This window comes from Odocoileus virginianus, chromosome 23 (genome assembly GCF_023699985.2).
Source record: "Odocoileus virginianus isolate 20LAN1187 ecotype Illinois chromosome 23, Ovbor_1.2, whole genome shotgun sequence".
Lineage (NCBI taxonomy): Eukaryota > Metazoa > Chordata > Mammalia > Artiodactyla > Cervidae > Odocoileus > Odocoileus virginianus.
In genome coordinates, this window is record NC_069696.1 from 8,545,165 (window position 1) to 8,560,982 (window position 15,818).

General features: G+C 44.1%; 1 protein-coding gene across 6 annotated transcripts in view; it reads left to right on the forward strand.

Annotated features, from left to right (window-relative positions):
* Positions 1-3,639: 3,639 nt before the first annotated feature.
* The window catches only part of SGSM3 (small G protein signaling modulator 3), a 34,996-nt gene continuing 22,817 nt past the window's right edge, over positions 3,640-15,818 (forward strand). For 4 of the 6 annotated variants that reach the window (XM_070453380.1, XM_070453382.1, XM_020876981.2 and 1 more), the window contains exon 1: positions 3,656-3,744. The gene's annotated coding sequence lies outside the window, so the exon portion shown is untranslated. Of the gene's footprint in view, positions 3,745-15,818 lie in introns of all 6 variants that reach the window. The other 2 variants (XM_070453386.1, XM_070453387.1) reach the window with 2 other exon arrangements.

Sequence of the window (15,818 nt, forward strand, 5' to 3'; positions counted from 1 at the left end):
CCAAGGACATCGGTCCTTCCAATGAACACCCAGGACTGGTCTCCTTTAGGATGGACTGGTTGGATCTCCTTGCAGTCCAAGGGACTCTCAAGAGTCTTCAACACCACAATTCAAAAGCACCAATTTTTCGTATAGTAACCTCCAAAACCATCAATGTTGTTGCAAATGGCAAGATTTCATTCTGAGTAATATCCCATTGTGTCTACCAAATCATCATTACCCACCTACTGATGGGCACTTGGGTTGCTTCCATATGCCAAAATATGGCCAAAATAGCCAAATGTTATAAATAAAAATGTAATCAGCATAGGGCTGCATATCTTTTCTAGTTAGAGGTGGAATTGCTGGATCATATGGTAGTTCTATTTTTAATGTTTTAAGAAAACTCCATATTGTTTTCTGTAGTGACTGCCTCGATTTACATTCCGCATACACAGTGCACAAGGGTTCCCTTTTTTCCACATCCTCACCAGTACTCATTATTAATGCTTTTGCATGTAGCTATCCAGTTTTCCCAACACTATTGAAGAGGCTGTCTTTTCCCTATTTATATTCTTGCCTCCTTTGTCGTAGATTAATTGTCCATATGAGTGGACAACTTCTGGGCTCTCTGTTCTGTCTATTGACCTACAGCTCTGGTTTTGTGTCAGTACTATACTGTCTTGATGACTAGCTGTGCAGTATAGTTTGAAATTAGGGAGTATAATACCTCCAGTTTAGTTCTGTCCCAGGATTGTTTTGGCTCTTTGGGATCTTTTGTGTTTCCATGCAAATTTTTCTAGTTCTGTAAAAAATGTCACTGATATTTTGATAAGGATTGCATTGGATCTGTAAATTCCCTTGGGTATGGTCATTTTAACAATATTCTTCCAATCCATGAACATGGTATATCTTTCCATCTGTTTGTGTCATCTTCAGTTTCTTTCGGCAGAGTCATAGTTTTGCAAGAACAGGTCTTTTACCTCCTTATTCGGACTTATTCCTAGGTGTTTTATATTTTCTTTTTGCTTCTGTGCATTCTTTCAAGTTTTGAATGGAATTTTTATTTAAATTTTAGAAAAGTTTTAGATTTACAGGAAAACTGCTTATAGAGTTTCCATATATACTGATTGGTTTCCCTTAAAATTGTATGTACCATTTCACAGTTATTAACCAATTTTGATATATTAAAAATCCTTAATTTTTAGCTAATAACATTTTTCTGTTCCAGGACTCTGTCTGGAGCAGAAATTATATTTAGTCATGATACATTTTAAAAATACTGAAATTCATAATTCCCTCGTGGTCCACAGGTTAGGGCTCTGCAGTCTCACTGCTAAGGGTCCAGGTTCAGTTCCTGGTTGGGGAACTAAGATCCCACAAGTCACGTGGTGCCACCAAAGAAAAAAAGATTAAAAATACTGGAATTCATATACATTACTTACAAGGTATGTTCTTTATTAGAGATGTGGTCTAACGGACACAAAATTTAGCTATTTCTGAACGTGTGTATGTGCTAAGTCACTTCAGTTGTGTCCGATTCTGTGACACTATGGACTGTAGCCCACCAGGCTCCTCTGTCCATAAAATTCTCCAGGCATGAATACTGGAGTGGGTTGCTATTTCCTACTCCAGGGGATCTTCCCAACCCAGAGATTGATCCCTAATCTCTTATATCTCCTGCACTGGCAGGCAGGTTCTTTACCATGAGCACCACCATAACTAGAAGTAAAAGCAAAATTTGAATTTTCAGTTCTGGATCTGGTGTGACCTTATGCTTACCTCATTTAGTGCTGTGTATTGTACCGAAAGATTCTTAGAGGCCAAATTTTTGAAGAGGATTGCATGGGGGATGGTTTAAGTGATGAGTATGGGTGATCATTTGCCCTGGTGAAAAGTATAATCATGAAATGTACAAACTCAAGAAGGAACTGAGTTGGATTTCTGGCCCAGATTTCAACATAAGCACTTCAAAGGATGAGCTGATCTGTTGGTGACTATTGGACAAAAGGTCAAATGAGAACTTTGGGTGTCACGAAACAGGAGGCCCTCTATATCTTCTTGTGTAACAAGGTCCTCTGGCCTTAGAAAAGCCAGTTAGAGCTGCCCTTTCAGATTCTAATGCCTTATTTTGTGCTGAAAGTTCTCTTATATTGTGGTGGTAGTGGGCCTTCCTCTATAGTGAGCCAGAAGTTGTGGCCAGGTGAGTCCCAGCCCAAGCTGGTGTGGAAGGAGGGGCTCAAAGGAGTACTTGGAAGCTACTGCAGACCCCTCTTGTAAGTACAGGACTTTCCCCATGGGAGTTTCCTAGGAAATAAGTTCTTATCAAAGGAGACACAGATGAGGTTGAGAGGGAGCCTGGAGCCATGAATGCTTCAAAAGTCATTTCCATCCACAAATGATGTAGCCTTTCATTGATACAGCTCTAGGGCGCTGAGAGGTTTAAAACTATGGGAAAGTTACCCCTCAGACAGGACTTCATAAAGCTATAATGAGAACAGCGCCAGGGCCAAGGACAGTTGGCCCTTGAAGCACATGCGGCACTGACCTCTGTGGTTGAAAGTCCATATATAACTTTGAAGTTGACCCTCTGTTTCTGCAGTTCCTCAGCCACTTACCAGTTCTTATGATTTTGGCCAAGTTCTCTAAAATTTTAAGCATAAAATTTGCCCCGCTTTTACCACAGGAGTGTTGTGAATAACATAAAAGTGGTTTGTAAAGTGAGCATAATACCATGAGGTCATGACTGAGAATGCCTTGTGTTGTGTATACTTCATCTGTGGTTCCCATTAATTCACTGCATCATTCCCACCTTGGAATACCCTTAGAAATTTGAACTTAGTTTAATAAACAGCTCTAAAGCTAAATTGTCTTCCTCTTCCGAGTAGGGTGAAGTTTCTAGAGAAATATTTCTGTAATTCTGTTGTAGTTTTTGGTGACCTTTCTAAAACATGAGAAGTGCTTTATTTTTTTAAAACTAGAGCCTGATGTCAACTGGGACCTGGGTATCAAATGGAGTTGGGCCCAGCTACTGTCATGGACTGTTCAGTCACACTGTACTTTAACATTTTCTCAAATAACAATCAGTTCTCACAGCAACCATAGGTTCACGTTCTCATTTTATGGGTGAGCCAAATATTAACGTGGTTGATAAGACTGAAATTCAGACCTCTGACTACACCCTCACTGTATTATGCCCGAAAGACCTCAATCAATTTGTTACAATTTGTGACTCCTTCCAAGGCTTGTGAATTGTGTAAAGTGGGTCAGACTGGTCTAGGACTGGTTTGTACACCCATAAAGAAGGCGCTTAAGTATTTAGAAAATGAACATCAAGTAAGCCGCTCCTTCCCACAGCCCTGCAGCTTCTATCCCTCAGCCTGACCACAGACCTACCCCAATATTCCCCTAACTCCTCAGGCTGCAATGCAGAGGAGAGGCCAAGTGGGCCTCGCCAGGCCAAAACTGGGCTTCGAAGGTCACACCTCCCACCCCTGCGTCCTCTGGAAGACGCACAGTCGGTTTCGAAAAGAGCTTGGTATGCCGGGTCCAGAGGCTCGCAGACCCCGCCGCCCCTCCCGCCCAGCGGACCCAAAAGACTACAGCCCCCAGAACGCCCCGCGACCGTCGGCTCGGCCCGGCGCGCGTGCGTGGTGGCGCAGCCGAGCGCTGACAGGGGCCGAGCCGCGCGAGTCAGAGCAGGGTTGGCACCGTGGAGGCGACGGCGCCCGGCGGTGGGGCAGCTGGACATCCCCCGCGGGGCAGGTGAGTGCCGAGCGAGAGGCTGGTGGCGACCCGCTGGGTCTGCAGGGCCCGGCGCCCACACGTGCACCCCTGGTGGAGACGCGGGGGCTATGGAGAGACCGACTGACGCACGGACTGGCAGATGGACGAGCAGAGAAGCCGGGAGGCGCTGCCGCGCGGGCCGGCCGGGCCCTCGCTCGTCAGGCGCACAGGGTGGGGGTCTAGGCCGGCGGTCTCCAGTGGCTGGCTTGATGAGGTCGGGTGCGGGGCCATTCGAGGCGAGGACGGTGCTCGGGGCGGGGGTGGCCTCCCGGCGTCAGGAAACCCCCTGGCCGGCCCAGCGAGAAGTGGGGGTCCCCGGCGCCCGAGCTGAAGTGCTCTGGGGGCTGGACCCCCAATACAGCCCCTCCCGCCGCTGGGAGCAATTTACAGGAACCGCACCTCACGCCGGGACCCTTTTCTTTGAAGGAACGGCAGCCTCGGATACATTTACCGTAGCAAAGTCTTCCTCAGGTGTGACTTGTAACTTGACGTTGAAGATTCAGGTCTGGGGTCAGAACAAGCTTAGATTCTGGTCAGACTCAGAACTCACCGTATTATGCGTTTTCTAACACTGGAGACACTGAGGCGCGTATTATCCGGGATCAGCCTGTGTGGTTAGGATCGGAATTTTGAAAATTATTCTCATGGAATAATGATTCAAGATGCTTTTTATACGGGGGGAAAGGATGATTTGAAGTTTCTTTTCAGTGACGAATGACTGTTACCATGTTTCCAGTCTTGTGCTGCCTATGCGATTTGTGGTGGGTTTCTGGCTTTTTTTATTTTTATTTTTTTTGCTTTCTGGTGAGATGTTTTGAGCTGTCTGGAATATTCTTTACCCTTCTTTCTTATTCTTCCGTGGTAAACTCAAGTTCCTAATCAGACCCTGTTTCACAAAAACTGAATTTTCAGCCTCGACTTGGTTACTTGTAGCTTTTGTAATTGTTTGTGATTAAGTTTGTAGATAACAAATGTTCTTCCTGCTCCTTTTCCTCCTCATCTCTTTTCCATCTTCCAGTTGTCTTTGAACGCTAAATGATAGTTATATTTTTTGTTTTACACATTTATTTCTGTGGTCCTTGATTAGCTGGTAATTGATTCTAATAAAAGACATCTTTCCTGTATTTTGATAATCCCAGGTGCCTGTAGCGTTTTCATCATTACTTATTACATTAACCTAGGCTTTCACCCACTTCCATATACCTTGTTAAGCATGGGAATGTGAGATCTGGGAGAGAGGACTGAGGTAGGGTGTTTCTCTTGACCAGATATAGGTAACAGGTGAACACAACCCATGAGCATTAACTTTCTTTTTCTTTTTTTTGAGCATTAATTTTAAATGGCTGTAGGGATTTCTCTGGCAGTCCAGTGGTTAGGACTCCACTCTCTCACTGCTGAGGGCTGGGGTTCAATCCCTGGTGAAGGAACTAAAATCCCACAAACTGCATGGCACGACAAAATAAATAAATGACTGTGAACAAAAATTATTTAAATACTAATACTGATTTGGGGAACTTAAAATGAATCTGACATCAGAGTAAAATACTGAGAAAGGACCTCAGGGACCATGTTTTATCATGTTGCCTTCTTTCTGTGCCCAGAGTGGATGCTGGGGACACCTTGATGGCTTTGAGACTTAAACAGTGTTCTGTGTGTTTGTGTTTTTGGTTTCTCTCTTCCCAGTTCTCAATGAATGTTTTGGCAGGAGCTCAAAATCTGGTACATTTGATAATTTAAAGCCAGTGTCATCTGCTTATTCTGCAGTTTGTCTCTCTTCCTTAGCTGGTGACATCACTGATTTTCCACAGGAGCCCTTTAGGAACTCATGCAGTCTGTCGCGAGGAAGAGGAATAGCATGGAAGGTGGCACACACAGGTGAAATAAGGACCCTGTTTCTTTGCCATCGCATATTACATGTAGAGTGAGACAGAAACTCTGGACTAAAGCACAAACTATGTGGGAGGTTTAGAACCCCAGAGTCCAGGCGTCCACGTAGGTAACAATGATCAGTACCACTTACTGAATGTCCTCTGTTTGCTCATGCTGTAACTGCCACAGTGAGGTGCAGGTGTCCTCACTGTCATTTTATGTGGGTGTGAACTGAAGTACAGAGGTTAAGTGGTCTGTAGATGTAGCGACAGGGCCAGAATGCAAATTCAGGTCGCTAATGCTGACACCTCTGGTCTTTGTACTGTGCTGTACTACCCTACCAACACATACATTCAAATCTTTCTCATTTTTCTTAACAAACAAACAAAATAAGCCGCCTTTACTGTGGCCATGTTACTTCTTCACAGTGCTCTCTTTCTCCATCTGTTTCCTTTCTAGATTTGTTCATAAAAAAAAACTATGTCCTTCTCTTCCCTTTAGTCCTTAGTTCCTTTCAGGCTGGCCTCCACCATTGACTTTATTGAAATTGTTCTCATGAACTCCACTTGGCCCTTGATTGAATACCTACTGCATGTACCATCTTCTAGACTTAAAAAGAGGCTGAGGTATGGTTCTTGTTCTGAGAGAGTTTAGGACCTAATGAGGGAGAAAAAGAATTTCATATGTGTCAGTATATGTTAACTCTTGACCATGCAGTCTTTGCTTTTGGGAGTAGGGGAGGAACAGTTCCCTAAGAAGGGGACACTGGACAGACAACAGAGAGAAAGCCTAAGTTGTTGCAGACAGTGGTATCAGGACTGCATGGTCAGGTGTGGATTTTTAGGAGAAGGTGTATCTCACCAGTGTGAGATGATACAGTTGAAACATGTGGTATAGGCTTTAGAGTCTGACAGGCCTAGCAACTGAGCCTTTATTTCTTCCTTATACCTGTGTACAGTGTCAGCTCTGTGAAAGCAGGCCTTTGTGTTTTTCACCACCTCACTCCTCTCTTCTGAAACAGTGGTCATTAGATGTTTGTGGTGTGAATATCTCATAGGATGTTGTTCAGCACGTGGGAGTTAGTCATACTCCCAGCAGCACAGTGAGACTGAAGTAGTGAGTGGCCATCCATCCGTGTGGTTTAAGAACTGATTTTTGAAGACACCATTGTTTGAAATAGTACATGTGTGATCACCGCCCCTTTTTGAACATTTAGGCTTGTAATTTATGCTCACAATTTAGAACAGAGACATTCACCTCTTTTCCATAGGTACAGTTAGCTGATAACTGTTTTCGCTTTTAATATTATTCCTCTTTTCTAGTTATAAACACATCTCTGCTTTTTCTAATTGTGATGTAGGTTTTTTTTTTTCCTGCTAATATTGTGAATTGTTTTGGGAAGTTAATTTCTTTGGAATCATTACATACCTTTACCAGTAAGGGTAACATGAGAAATGAGATTGAAAGCTCCAACCCAGTTATCAGCAGGCTTATTCTTGGGCAAGGCCAGATTTCCAATTAGGACTAATAGATTTTTTTTTTCCTTAACAAAATCATACAACTGTTCTGGCCTTCCTTGATATCTAGTTAGCCTTTCAGCTAATATTCTAAAGACATGAAGCAAAAGATGATTTCCCTCTTCTTGGGTTTGAGTTTCATTTGTAAATATCCTTAATTTGTGTGACTTGAGTTTATAGGGTTAAAGTCCAAATACCACCTTTTGTTCCACTTTTGAAGTCAGTAGGATGTAGTAATTAGCACCTACAATAAAGTTCAAATTCTGGCTCTACCACTTTAAATTTTGAAAACTTAATACAAGTAATATAACTTCCCAATGTTTCATTTTGCTCGTCTCTAAAATTGGGGTAATTACTCCTACTACCACCACTCAATAATAGCTAGTGTTTATTGAGTGTTTACTATAGACTTGGCATAGTTGTAAGAATTTTATATATGTTAACTCAATTTTCACAACCATCCTGTATATTAGTATTATGCCCACTTAAGATGAGGAAGCGGTGACAAGATGGCTACCTGAGAGTTGTAATAAAGGTGTTTAATAATCTAATGGGTAGTTGTACTGAATGATCTGTAAAGTCCTCCTCAACTCTGAGACAATGATTGTCTGTTTGAAATCTAAGTCTCCAGACTCTGGGCCCTAGAGATTGTTCTAGAACAGATTGTTCTTGCCTTCCCCACAGTGCCAGCCTGGTTTCCTATTGTCTCCGCCCCACACCCCTGCTTCACCCAGCGCCTTACCTTCTTCACATCCTCTTCTCATTGAGCCTTCCCTGAAAACCTGCTTTAAAATAGCAACTTCTTGAAATTGCCTGGTCCTTTTCCTTATTCATTTTACTCTGCAGTGCTACTCATCACCAGGCATTCAATGTGGTTTCTTTTTTTTATTATTATTTATTTTTGGTTGCATTGGGTCTTGATTGCTGTGCAGGCTTTCTCTAGTTTAAGCGAGTGGGAACTATCTTCGTTGTGGTATGCGGGCTTCTCATTGCTGTGGCTTCTCTTGTTGGGGAACACAGGCTCTAGGGTGCAGGGGCTTAGTTGCTCTGAAGCTTGTAGAGTCTTCTTGGGCCAGAGATTGAACCCATGTCCGTTGCAGTGGCAGGCGAATTCCCAACCACTGTACCACCAGGGAAGTCCAATGGTTTCTTATTTTTTTAATTACCTGTTTCCCCTCTAGAATGCCATACCCTGGAAAAAAGAGACTTTTATCTGTTTTGATCATTGCTCATCACTTAGAACACTGCCTGGCACATAGTCGGCACTCAGTAAATGTATGTTGAATGAATGAATAGTTCTTCAACACAAAACATAAATGTTGAGAGAAAGGACTAGGGGAAGTTTCACAGGAGTGTCATTTAAGCTGAGCACTGAAAGACTGGTAGACTCTGGACATTTGGAAATGGGGGTGGCTTTCTAAGCAAAGGGAGCAATATGGATACAGAAGCATGTTGAGACAGCAGGGAGAATATGTGAAGGGAAAACAAGAGCCGACCCAACAGGTAGATTGGGAAACACTGAAGAAGATGAGGGGAGAACCAGGTAATTGGGGCTGTGCTTCAGGAAATATTAGTCTAGTGTTTGTTTAACATGAATGGATGGATGGAGAGTCCGGAGGTGCAGAAACCTGTTAGGAGACTTTTACGGTGGCCCTGAAAAGTGACCAGGTCTGGGTCATGGCAGTGGAAAGAGATACCTAGAAATATTTTAAAGGTAAAATCAATAAACTTTGCAACTTAGTCAGTGTTGGGAACAAAAGAAACATAGGAGCCAGAAATTACCCTAAAGTTAGAATATGAGTGTCCTGAAAAAAAGAGAGAAAATCAAAAGAATCATTTGGGATGGAATAAAAATAGATTTATGTGAGAAATACAAATTTGATGTTTTATGGGGTAAGTCAACTGAAGTCATCCAACAGCAGGAAGTTGGAGATAGCAGGACTGTCGTCATGACTACAGATAGAGATTTATAGCTTATCTGTATGGCAGTGAGAGCTGAATCCCCAATAGGGACAGAAATGGATTCCACAGTAGTAATCCATTAGGAGTGGATTAAAAAAGAGAAGACCAACTTGGGGAATGTTTTGAAGGAGTCTGGAGGAAGAAGAGGAGCCTGCCTAGAGGCAAGCAGAGAAGAAGAAGCCGTGTAGTCAGAGTCCTAGGAGAACAGCTTCAAGGAACCCATGCAATATCAGACTCAAGTACTGCCGGGGTTTAGGAAGGTGAGGCCAAAGGAAGAGGGTTCCATATGGTGACAAGGAAACCACTGGGAACCTTTAAAAAGTCTAGGTGGTAAGAGAAGCAGCTTCAAGTATGAGCTGGCTGGTGAGGCATGGGAGCAGAATTCTATTCTGCTTTTGAAACTATGGCAGTGAGGCAGGGGAAAAGAGACAGAGAAGTAGGAGACTTGAGCGGGTCCAGGGAGAGCGGCTTTGTTGTGGTTTGTTTTACTTAAGGATACGGGAGATCTGAGTACTGTGTGCACCAGACATGAAGCCAGTGGAGAGGGGGAAGAGATTGAAGATGCTGTCAGGGAGGTGGACTGAAAGGTCTTGTGGGTGGAGGAGTCAGCCTGGGAAGGGAGGGAGGCTACTTCTCCCCCAAGAGGAGAGGACGAGTGAGAGAGGAAAAGGTGAAAAGACTGAGCAGTGTTGCTGGGTGAAGGAGGACGTGGAGGAAGCTAAGCCTAGTGACCACGGCTTTGTGAAGGCTGGAAACCAGGCCATCAGCTGGGAATGCTGGCAACAGGGGAGCGGCGCTGGGCCTGAAGAAACACGGGAAAGGCTTGAAAGCACTGCAGAAGCATCCGTCAGGTCGGCGAAACAGGAATGAAGTTGCTGAGCAACAGTGAAGATAAGTAACTCCTCTACCTTATTTCCTGGTCAGGACAAGAACAGCGTGGGCAGAGCCTGAGGAGGACTGGTGTGGAGCTGGACAAGGCCAGCTGGTCAGTGTTGGTTTCAGTTTCAGTGTTGGTTCAACGTGGTCGGGTCATTTCCTGTGATGCAGGAATTGGTGTATGGACCTGGTTGTTGAAATCGGCAGTTATTAAGTATGAGATATAAAGAACTGCCAAAAATATTGCAGATTATTTAATGGAAGGCAGGCCATTAAAGGCAGGAAAGGTACGGTCTGCCTAACTGATGTTTTACAACAGCAGGATGACAGCTTCCTCTGACATCTTTCCCAGAATTTCCAGTGATGCTTGCTGCTGATCTGAGTGCCTATTTGCCTGTTCCCAAGTTGTTCCCAAGTTTTTGATTCAGTTTGAGGTGGGGTAGTGGAAATAGAACACTTAGCTTCTGGTCCAGCTGTCTCACTACTGTATGGCTTTAAATTAGTCTTTTGACCTCTTTGGCCTCAGTTTCTTTCTTTTGAAAAAAGTAAGAGGGAGATGAGCACAAAGGATTCTTCTAACTCCATCGTACATGACTCTTGTTATAAAAGTGTTTGTCCCACACCCAGTACTAAAGAAGCTAATGATCTCTAAATGTAAGTGCAGACTGTAGTATGGGGAGTCTCTCCTAATTTGTATTTAATTTGGAATTTTCATAAAAATTCCTGTTTCTCAGGGCTCCCCTGTGGTTCACTGATTAAGACTCCATGCTTCCACTGTAGGGGGTATGAATTCAATTCCTGGTCAGGGAGCTAGATCCCACAGGCCACATGGTGCAAACCAAAAAAAAGAAAAAAACTTTGAAAAAAGATATTTATGTCTCTTAGTACTGTTGCTGTGTCACGTTTTGACCCTACCTGGCTCCCCCCGGGCTCTATGCCCAAGTATAGGTGCATGTTCTTACACACACCCAAGGGGCTTCAAGGTCTTCCAGAACACTGTGCTGCGGGATTGACACTCAACTGTGCTGGTCAGCGTGGTAGAGAGGGACCACTTAGGAGTCTCTTCTGACCCACTGATGCTTGATGCAAGATGCTTTACCTCTCTGAGCCCCGGGTTCAAGTTTAAAATGAAGAGTGCTTAGCAAGTATGGATAAATGCTTAATAAATGTTATTTTTCTTTCTTTCGTTCTGTCTCCATCTGCTGACTGCCACAAAGTACATAGGACTGGATTACCATACTTTAGAGTTAGTAGGGAGGTGTTTTCATCTCTGCAAATGAAAAATTCCCAGTAATGATATAGGTGGTGTGGCCAAATAAGTGACTTTGTTTTTTTTACTTCTGTGGTTTAATTACATGAGGAATAGAGACTTAGGTAACTGTATTTATGATCCGTTTCTTTTAAGTGCCCTAAGCTTCTATTGTTAATATAAAGCTTTAAATTTTTTAATGTCCCCCTCTTTTTTTTTTTTTTTTTTGCCAGTCAGCCCTCAATGAGCTTTATTTTCCTCAAAAACTCTTGTCTACATTTTTCTAGAGCTGCCTGAATGTTGAGATAAGGTTAGCTACCCATTAATTTGCTTCATTTTACTTTTAAGGCGGGTGGTGGCTGCTCCCCAGCCTTGGTGGTGGGACTGACAAGATCCATGCACTGCCTTGCTTCTGTTTTCCTTGCCACAGTCCAGGTGTTTCCAGGCCGTAAATCTTAGGGGAATGATCCTGGGAGGTACCCAGGGAAGTGCCCAGATGACCCTGGATGGTTAGTTTACAGGAGGACCTGGAGAGAAAGCCTGGTGTGGAATCAGCACAGGAGAGCCTCATTGACCTGGTACTGCCATGCAGGAAAGGGAAGGTGTACCTGGGCTTGTGGAGTTCTGGAGGGAGGATCCTGCTTCCCTCTTCTGTTTTCAGTCTGATCTCTGTCTTGCGCAGTCAGGCCTAAATCTTGCCTAAAGGAACACTATCTGTGATCACAAAGAAAATATTGACTCAGGGATGAGGCCGTGGGAGTGGAGCGCAGAATGGGGTTGGTTCCTAGGTCGTTTTGCTCTTTTGCTAATGCCAGTTTGGGAGGAGGCAGCTGAGACTTTTGGATGTCTTTATTCACTAGGCAGATGAAGAATCAGTTCAGTTCAGTCGCTCAGTCGTGTCTGACTCTTTGCGACCCCATGAATCGCAGCACGCCAGGCCTGCCTGTCCATTACCAGCTCCCGGAGTTTACCCAAACTCATGTCCATCGAGTCAGTGATGTCATCCAGCCATCTCATCCTCTGTCATCCCCTTCTCCTCCTGCCCCCAGTCCCTCCCAGCATCAGGGTCTTTTCCAATGAGTCAGCTCTTCGCAAGAGGTGGCCAAAGTATTGGAGTTTCAGCTTCAGCATCAGTCCTTCCAATGAACACCCAGGACTGATCTCCTTTAGGATGGACTGGTTGGATCTCCTTGCAGTCCAAGGGACTCTCAAGAGTCTTCTCCAACACCACAGTTCAAAAGCATCAGTTCTTCAGTGCTCAGCTTTCTTCACAGTCCAACTCTCACATCCATAGATGACCACTGGAAAAACCATAGCCTTGACTAGACAGACCTTTGTTGGCAAAGTAATGTCTCTACTTTTTTAATATGCTGATTAGGTTGGCCATAACTTTCCTTCCAAGGAGTAAGTGTCTTTTAATTTCATGGCTGCAATCACCATCTGCAGTGATTTTGGAGCCCCCCCCCCCCCCAAATAAAGTGTGACACTGTTTCCAATAGTGTGAATAATAAACGTGTTTTCAACAAGCATGATTGGGGTGACTAGAAGGGGGGAGCCAGTTCTAGATTAGTGCCACTAGCCACTTTATCATGATGTTCAACTGGGCTCAAGTCTTGAGGCTTTCTTTCCATATTTTGATACTTGCTTCACTTAGCAGCCTGCCCTAGGAGAAAGTGGTGGGTTCCGAGGTCTGAAAGAAGGGTGCTACAGCCAGAGCATTACAGGAGTGTTGAAGGCTGAGACATGAGGCTGGAATGGTCAGCAGGGACTACTTGGTCATGCAGTCTCATAAGCCAAGTTAACAAATGTGGGCTTTTCCCCAGAATTCGAGGGGAGAAGGAAAATTATTGCATTTAAAAGGATTTCTGTGTAAGGTAGAGAGTAGATGGGGTGTGGAGGGCAGGGGGCAAGACTAGAGAGAGAGATTCTGTGGGAGTCTTACAGTAACTGTGACGGGGAGGAATGACCACAGCCCCAACTGAAAAGAAGCAGCAGGTTGAAGAGAAAAAGGAAGTTTCAGAAAACATTAGGAAAGGCCTAAAAGTTGGAGGGTGGAGGTAGGGAGACTGGGACTGCATTAACTTCAATGCCCAGGTCTAGCTGGAGAACGGAGTGGTGGCTATGCAGTGATGCCAGCTTCCTAAGGCAGGGTTTCCAAGGGAGCTGACAGCTTAGTTCTGGAGTGTAGTAAATTTGAAGGATGTGGAGGAGGGCCCCAGTGGGCAGCTGTACATGCCAGCCTAAGGTTCAGAGAGGTGTCCTGGAGATAGAAATTGGCGTCATAAAGTAAACGAGGGTGCAGAGAACCAGGGAGGGTCTAGGACCGACCATTAAGGCACCTTAAGAAGCAGCAGAGGAGGTGAAACTGGGAAAGGAGACTTAAGAAGGCGAGCCAGAAGGACCAGAGGAAGCCCTGAGGTTATGACGCTGAACCTGAAAAGTGAGTGCTTCAGGAAGAAGGAAGAGGTTACTGCAGGGCATGCTAGTGCTACTGAGAGATCATGTGTGGTAAGAACTGAAATGTCTTTGTGGATCTAATGCCCATCAGCAGTGTTGGGGTGACCCTTTAGTACACCAGGCCTGTGCTGAGCACTGATAAAGCAGAGACAAAACAGAGAAAATGGAAAGAACATGACACTGGGCATTTCATTTAATATAGCAAAGTCATCTTGGGAAAAATTGTAAGTATTGTTAAACTTCCTCATACTCATTTTTTATGTTGAATTAAATAGGGAGCACCCTAATCTTTTTTATTCTATGGCTGTCTGAAGGTCTTTTTTTTTTTTTATGTTTAGCCTTATTTGTTTAAATAGGTTCATTTAAACATTAAATAGGTTCACATTAAAATGGTTCAGAATTCAAAAGTACAAAAGGTTACTAAGTAAAAACATCTGCTACTTCATTCCTCTCATGTACAGCCTTGTATTTATGTGAAAATTTCCTCCCTTTTCCTGCACAAATATTTACCATTCCTCTCACTGTTTTTCTGCTTGATTTACTCATTTTGCAGTATATCTCAGAGATCACTCCCTATCATTGCACAGATAGCCAACCTATCCTTTTTCATAGCTGCACACTATTTCATTATAGAGATGTATTAATTTATTTAACTGGTCCCCTGCTGATGGAAATTTAGGTTTTCTAATATTTTACTACCTAAAATTTTGTTGCCACAAACCGTGCTGTAGGGAGTTACCTTGTATGAGTCTTGTTTCTTAAGTATAGGATAAATTCCCAGAAGTGGAAATTGCTGGACTGAAGAGCCTCTAAAGGTTTTAATCCAACCTTGCTTATTGGATTAGAAAACCTGCAGTGAATGGTGGCTATTATTAAGATAAATATGATATAGGTAGGTTATATTAGAGAAAAATAGGGGCATCTGACACAGACCAGAAGCAAGGTGGGTGGTGGGAGCTTTCTGGAGGAGGAAATGCCTGAGCAGAGCCTTGAGGAATGAAAAGTCAGGTGAAGTGGAGGCATTACAAGCAGCAGGAGCAGAAGGGGCCAAGCCCAAGAACTTAAAAAGGAGCTTGTTGTTTGTGGGGAATCTTCCAGGAGTTTAGTGTTGCCTCCATTCATCAAACAGTCCACTCCCTGCCACAGGTCAGGCACTGGGCTCTATCCTACATCAGATAGGTAGTACATCCAGAAATCACAATATAACTGCAGTATGAATTAAGAAACAGTAGGCTGCGGGCTTCCCAGGTGGCTCAATGGTGAAGAATCCGCCTGCCAGTGCAGGAGATGCAGGTTCAATCCCTACATGGGGAAGATCTCCTGGAGAAGGAAATGGGAACCCACTCCAGTATTCTTGCCTGGAAAATCCCATGGACAGAGGAGCCTGCTGGGCTATACAGTCCATGGGATCACAAAAAGAGTCCAGTTGGACTTAGCGACTGAAACAACAGCAGGAATATATACAGTGATTAATTCTGTCAGAGAAAGAAGGAAGGGGGCATGGAAGGTGGAAGCAAAGGCATTAGAGGAGGCACATCTGAACTAAAATTCAAAAAAACTGTAACAGGTGGACTTCAGTGATTCTCAAAGTGTATTTCCTGGACCAGCAGCATCAGTATCACCCAGCAACTTCTCAGGCCCTACCCAGATCTGCAGAATCAAAATTCTGGGAGTTGGCCTCAGCAACTTGGGTCGTAAAAAGCCCTCTGAAGTGATAGTCAGTTGTGTCCAACTCTTTGTGACCCCATGGACTGTAGCCCACCAGACTCTTCTGTCCATGGAATTCTCCAGGCAAGAATACTGGAATGGGTTGCCATGCCCTCCTCCAGGGGATCTTCCTAACCCAGGGATTGAACCTGGGTCTCCCACACTGCAAGAAGCCCTCTAGGTGATCCCAGTATACTCTGCAGTCTGAGAAGCACTGATGGCGCTCATTGAAGGTGAGGGAACAGTACTGTAGAGTCAGAGAACTAAACTCTGTAGTATTGCTGAAGTGTCGCTTGTGTTTTTACAGAAATAAAAGTTATATAATGAAGTCGCTTAGTCATGTCCGACTCTTTGCAACCCCATGGACTGTAGCCTACCAGGCTCCTCAGTCCATGGAATTTTCCAGGCAAGAGTAC